Genomic DNA, 7,588 nt, shown 5'->3' with positions numbered 1-7,588 from the left:
CGTTATCCGTGGAGGCAAAGAAGGGAATGCACGAAAGTATAGTGGTGCCAGCACTCATATACGGGTGTGAAGCTTGGGTTGCAAATGCTGCAGCGAGGAGGCGGCTGGAGGCAGTGGAGATGTCCTGTCTAAGGGCAATGTGTGGTGTAAATTTTATGCAGAGAATTCGGAGTGTGGAAATTAGGAGGAGGTGTGGAGTTAATAAAAGTATTAGTCAGAGGGCTGAAGAGGGGTTGTTGAGGTGGTTTGGTAATTTAGAGAGAATGGATCAAAGTAGAATGACATGGAGAGTGTATAAATCTGTAGGGGAAGGAAGGTGGGGTAGGGGTTGTCCTCGAAAAGGTTGGAGGGAGGGGGTAAAGGAGGTTTTGTGGGCAAGGGGCTTGGACTTCCAGCAATCATGTATGAGTGTGTTAGATAGGAATGAATGGAGATTAATGGTTTCTGGGACCTGACAAGCTGTTGGAGTGTGAACAGGGTAATATTTAGTGAAGGGATTCAGGGAAACCAGTTATTTTTATACAGCTGGACTTGAGCACTGGAAATGGGAAATACAATGCCTGCACTTTAAAGGAGAGGGTTGGGATATTGGCAGTTTGGAGGGGTATGTTATATATCTTTATATATGCTTCTAAACTGTTGTATCTGGGCACCTCTGCAAAGACAGTGATTATGTATGAGCGAGGTGAAAGTGTTGAATGATGATGAAAGTATTTCTTTTTAGGGAATTTTCTTTCTTTTTGGGTCGCCCTGCTTCGGTGGGAGACGGCTGACTTGTTGGAAAAAAAATTTGGAAAGTAAACTAAAATTTTTTTAGTATAATTGCTGGGCCAGGAGCAGTATCCTATTCCTCAATCTCCAGTTTTGTTAACCATAAACTGTGGCATTCACAAAAGTAAAAATTTTTTTGTGTGTGTGGAAAAATTTTGAAAAATAATTTTTTCTTACAGTTTGAAAGAGTATATTATTAAAAAAACAAAGAAAAGAAAAGTAGATTAAAACTTAGTTTTATGGTGCATTGAAGATCACAAAAAATTATTTTGGCAATAGTGGTATATATGCACCAGTGATATTTACATTTTACAATTTATTGATGCCAAATTAAGATTTTTTTAATAATTGTTATTAATGTATACTAGTTTCTTATAATATTAGATGTGTTTCAAGGTATTTTAATACTACAAACGTAGGGAAATGCATAGCCCGACATTGTTCCACAGGGAATATACAGTATAAATTGGTGCAGATAATTTTATTTTATTTATTTTTACTGCTTTGATTTTCTAGTACTATGTACAAGGAATACTTGTTATATTAAAATTGTTTCAATTTGTAATATCCTCAAAACCTGGAAATAAGTCACTGTGTATGACTTTCTTGGGCTATCCTGAGTTATTTTTTTCCCAACACATCAGCTGTCTCCCACCAAGGCAAGGTGACCCAAAAAGAAAGAAACACTTTCACCATCATTCAACTTTTTCACTGTCATTCATACATAATCACTGTACTTGAAGAGGCACTCAGATTTGACAGTTTGGATATCACTCAAAACAGCCATTATCCCAAACCCTTCCTTCAAAGAGCAGGCATTGTACTTCCCACCTCCTGGACTCAGGTTCGGCTAACTGGTTTCCCCGAATCCCTTCACAAAATATTATTCTGTTCACACTCCAATAGCTCATCAGGTCCCAAAAGCCTTTTGTCTCCATTCACACTCTATACATAATATTTAAATGTGTGTTTATAGTGTTGGACCGAAACATTGTCACAAGTTTCTTTCTCTTATGTGTGGGTTATTTATGTATGTTTTATATTTAGGTTCAAGGGAATATCCTGGATTATGTAAACAGTAATTTCTGTTTACCCAAAGCACCTGTAAGCATCTTAAATATGCATATGTATAGATAAGCTTTTATGAGACTATTTGCCTGACAGCAAGAAGTGCCTGGGCAACTGTTGAACAGATGATAGTGCCCCCTTGCCAGTACTGCCAGTCATAGAGAGTTGGCTAAATGATTGTGATATACCATACTTTAATGACTGGCCTAAAAACTCAGGGGTCTTCAATCCAAAAGAGAACATTTGGAACCCTATATGTAATCTCATGGCATGGACATGTCCTCTCTCCCCAAAATCTTGAGTGAAAGTAAGCAGGTGTGGGAGGGTATTGATTCTTCTATTCTCCATACATTAGCCTTATCAGTTCCTAGGAGACTTAAGTACATCAAAAGGGAGGATAATCATATGAAATACAAGTTACGGTGAGGAACCAATACATATTTCAGTATTTTATTATTAGAACAAGAATTTATGATGAGAGATCTTGCTTTCTATGTGATATTTACACATGCATATTTATGATGCCTACCTAATATGACAATTGTTTCAAGGTGTAATACTCATTGAAACAAGTCACGTTGTTTGACTATAGTGGGTTATCCTAGGTTAAATTTACTTTTGTGTGCTTTTTGACTGAATTAAACTTAGTATGATGAAGTTATAATAAATTTGGAATGAATAAGACCTCTTCCTGTCAGTCACAGGATATGGTAGAGCAGTCTCTATCCACAATAGTCACCCTACTGGCCATCTGCTCCCCAGTACTCTGTTACATTGAGCATTTACTGTCAGAAACAAAATATACCAGCAGAGAGATCAACAGTACAGGAAAGGTTGTCACTTGATAAATAGAAAAAATGGGTAAAAATGTTATATGTAGCCTTGTACTGTGACTATAGATAGATCATTATTTAATCTATAGGAGAATTAATAATTACAGTGGACCCCTGGATTTTGTAATATACAGAAATAGTAACGTTTTTTCGTCAAAATATTGGCTTGGTGGTTGTCATTGAGCTCGGTAATAGTCATTCATCCCGAACGCGTCCACACGGCAACAGCGACCCGACACTGTCATTGTTTATCAGCCAGTGAGCACAATCCCATGCATTCATACGATACATTTCATATTATTCCATTCTTTTTAGTGTTTGCAACTGCTAAATAAGCCACCATGGGCCCCAAGGAAGTTCCTGATGCCATCCAGCCCTTTGGTAAAGGACTGAGAGAGAGGGGAGAATGTGCCTTCTTCAGTGATTCTGCGATATGTACGATACTAAAACAGCAGGAGTCGATAAAGGCTATAGCGCCAGCCAGCAATAAAGTGTAGCAAGTAAGTTAAGAGATTAATCGATAGAAAAAGGACAGCACGAAACTGACTCCTCCAATGTTGTTGGAGGTACGTATATAGGGCTAGTGAAAACACCGCCACCTCTTGCTGCCACCTTCACCATCATGTAAGGCTTATCTCTCAGTAGCTCATATACACCCAACAACATCAACACACCATCACTCACCACATACATAATAACATATTTTATTCTAGAATATATATCATTTTTCTGTGTTACTGATATTGTTTATTATGTCATATTAGATGAATTGTGCTAGATAAATAAGGCATAGTGTCATACTGAAGGACTATCTTGTTCGGTCTCCCAACACTCCCCTGCCGCCGCCACAATTCCTAACATACGCCAGAAACAGACCTCTCTGGAACGCTTTTTTGCGCGACAGGGGTCCAGTGATTCTCAAGCTGGTCTTAGTGGCATTAAAAAACAAAGAAGGGAAGTAACCCCAGAAAAGGACTTGGTACCTGAAGTATTAATGGAAGGGGATTGCCCTTCCAAACAATTGTAACTCGTCTGTCCTCTCCCCTTCTCCCGTCTTCCATACACCAACAAGTCTTCAATAAAGGTAAGTGTCATTTTATTATTGTTTTATTTTGCACGTCTCATTGTTTTCTGTGTAGGTAAATGTATATTTCATGTAAAAAAATTATTTTTTTTACTACTTTTGGGTGTCTGGAATGGATTAATTGGACTTACATTATTTCTTCTGGGGAAAATGAATTCGGAAATTGTCAGATTCAGGTTTAGTTACTCTCTCAGGAATGGATTAATTACAATAACTGGGGATCCACTGTACTAATAAACCATTACCACAGTTTTATTTGTAAGTATACGGTAAAAATGGATTTGTTCTAGATAATATTTAAAAATTTAATTCACGTTCTGTCATCTTTGCTGTAATCTAATCAAGTATAAATATTGATTGAAGTCTCCCATGCTTTATGCAAAAATTATTTTGATTTTTTGTATTGATACCTGTATCCATTTGCTTACAAGTCTTAATTATTTTTTAAATGCAATATCTGTATCTATTGGTGTACAAATCAAATTTTGTGAAGTTGTTTAATCTAAGATATGTTAAGTTTAATGACAAATGTATCAACTTCAAAACCTCAGAGGGGCTGCTAAGTAAATAAATTATTATAAGCATATACAGAACATACATAAATAAAATTCTAGTCACTACTGTACATCAGATTATATTGATATCCATATACAATAATTGTCAATTCATAGGACTAATTGCCAAAAACACTTATCTTTATACCTCATGTACATATATTATGATTTTTTAATCTGGGTAAGCATTGGCATTCTATATTTATTTGTCAAGACATAAACGAGTGTGTGAAAGGTTATTTAGCTTTTCTGTAATAACAGTTTATTAGTAACAAAAAATTACCAGGCATGTAAAATGGGTTTTTAAAACCTATATTAGATGCTATGTTTAAGCTTTCCTTTTGTTAAAGATAACTAATAGACATAATGGTAGACTGTTATAGTCTAATATTAACCAGGTTGTACATTAGTGGAGTTGCATTGTTTTACATTGGTATTTAGATTCTTGTAAAAAGTGTTCTGTAAATGTTTATCATCTGATAGGTTTGTATGTACTGTAAATACTGTACTCTACATTTTGTGATGAGAAAATCTCAATATTTAAGTATTATTTCAATTTTCATACTTTGTAATCCACTTCATGTGTGAAAAGTAGTCTGTCATATTGTAAATAATGTATACTGCCAAACATGTTGTAGATGAAATAGAGCATTTAACATCCTCTTTGTGTTTCCCACTTAAACTTTGTATATATTTTATGTGTAGTCTCTGCATTTGTCATCAACATGTGCCTACCCTCCATCTTCTTTTTTTTTTTTTCGGGAAGGAATTAATGCTGTTTATACTACCTAACAGGCAATGTCTGCAAAAACCCATATAGAAAGGAATCTTTCTTTCTTTCAACACACCGGTCATATCCCGCCAAGGCAGGGTGTCCCAAAAAGAAAAACGAAAGTTTCTCTTTTAAATTTAGTAATTTATACGGGAGAAGGGGTTACTAGCCCCTTGCTTCCGGCATTTTAGTCGCCTCTTACAACACGCATGGCTTACGGAGGAAGAATTCTGTTCCACTTCCCCATGGAGATAAGAGGAAATAAACAAGAACAAGAACTAGAAAGAAAATAGAAGAATACCCAGAGGGGTGTGTATATATATGCTTGTACATGTATGTGTAGTGTGACCTAGGTGCAAGTAGAAGTAGCAAGACATACCTGAAATCTTGCATGTTTATGAGACAGACAAAAGACACCAGCAATCCTACCATCATGTAAAACATTTACAGGTTTTCGTTGTACACTCACTTGGCAGGACGGTAGTACCTCCCTGGGCGGTTGCTGTTTACCAACCTACTACCTAGGATAGAAAGGAATACCTGTCACTATTCATGGGGGAAAGAGCTAAATCCATACAAGTCATACAACACCTGGAGAATTGGAAGGCAAACACAATTCTTTGGATCAAGAGCCTCTCACTGGCATTGAGGAACCAACCCTCAAGGGGGATTGCCACTACCAAGGGCCAGACTAGGTACTTCATATAAAGAAAGACTTTCATACAAGTTATATAACATACATCCCTTTGACTTATCTCTGACTACATTTTTACACAATCTGTTCCTTATCCTGATGCCTCAATGAAAGTGCTCTTCTAGTGTGCACTGATGTTATAAATACCAGACTGTTTATCCAAACTCCATTCTGCTATCTAAACAAACATGTCACAGCATAAGTGGTACACACTCCACTCTTTGTACTTCACATATACCTATGTTCGTAATGCCTTTGCGAATAACCACTCAGTTATTGCCGTATTTTTTGACCTTAAGAAGGCATATGATACAACTTGGAGGTACAATATTTTGGCCCAAGCCCACTCCTTAGGCCTCTGAGGCAATCTACCATCCTTCCTTAAAAACTTTTTAACTGACAGACATTTCCATGTTCGGGTTAATAATGTGCTCTCCCAGACTTTGTCCAAGCTGAGGGTGTCCCCCAGGGATGTGTTCTGAGCACAACACTTTTTCTCCTTGCTATAAATGATTTGGCGTCTAGTTTTCCATCCAATATTTGGTCATCACTCTATGTGATGACTTTGCTATTGCTTGCGTAGGCGCTGACTGTCACCTCATTACAGTTTCTCTCCAGCATGCGGTCGACTGTGTTTCCAATTGGGCCACCACGCATGGGTTTAAATTTTCCAGAACCAAAACTCCAAATTACTTTCACTAGACGCTCTGTCATCTCCGATCATCCTTTGTACCTCTATGGCTCACGTATCCCTGAGCGTGATAGTCAGGCCTTCTCTTTGACCGTAGGTTATCCTGGAAACCTCACATTACCTCTCTGAAGGCAACTTGTCACAACCGGCTGAACCTTCTTAAAACCCTTGCTCATCTTTCATGGGGAGCTGATCGTCGAACTCTCCTTCACCTACATCGATTATGGTGATCAGATCTATTCAGCGGCCTCTACTACTACTCTCTCGAGCCTTAATCCTATCCATCACGATGGATTACGTTTGTGCCTTGGTGCTTTTCGCTCTTCCCCTGTTGAGAGCCTCTATGCAGAAGCGAATATCCCATCCTTGTCTGATCGCCATGATGCCCATTGCCTTCGCTACTATGTTCGCTCTCATGATCTCCGCAATCTTTCCATATATAGAATAGTCACCGATGTTAGTAGACATTCTTTATTTGTTCGTCGCCCCTGTTTGCTCCGTCCCTTTTCTCTTCGACTACATTCGCTTGTCTTCTCTTCAGTTACCACCTTTCTATGTTCATGTAGCATCTCACTTTTCCCTGACCCCCTGGGAAGTTCCAGCTGTTCAAGTCTGTTCTTTCTCACTCTCTTGCGCAAAAGCCCAACTGCCTACGGTAGCTTCCTGCTCTCTTTTTCTTAACCACTTCCGCTCTCATTCTCATGGCATCGCAGTATACACAGATGGCTCTGAGTCTTCTGATGGCGTCGGATTCGCAGTAGTGTTTCTGGACAGTGTCGTGCGAGGACATTTACTATCCTCGGCTAGCATTTTTACAGCTGAATTGTATGCCATTCTTGCAGCACTTATCTGTATTGCATCTATGCCTGTGTCATCATTTGTGGTTGTCTCAGACCCCCTTAGTGCTCTACAGGCTATACGAAAATTTGATACACCTCACCCCCTAGTCCTCCGTATCCAACTTTGGCTACACCGTATCTCTACCAAGCATAAAGATATTGTTTTTTGTTGGGTCCCTGGTCATGTTGACGTACAGGGCAATGAACAGGCAGACACTGCTGCGCGCGCGGTCAGCAGTACATGACCTACCAGTTTCATATAGAGGTGTTCCATTTACGGAC

This window comes from Cherax quadricarinatus, chromosome 30 (genome assembly GCF_038502225.1).
Source record: "Cherax quadricarinatus isolate ZL_2023a chromosome 30, ASM3850222v1, whole genome shotgun sequence".
Taxonomy (NCBI): domain Eukaryota; kingdom Metazoa; phylum Arthropoda; class Malacostraca; order Decapoda; family Parastacidae; genus Cherax; species Cherax quadricarinatus.
This window is presented reverse-complemented; position numbering follows the sequence as displayed.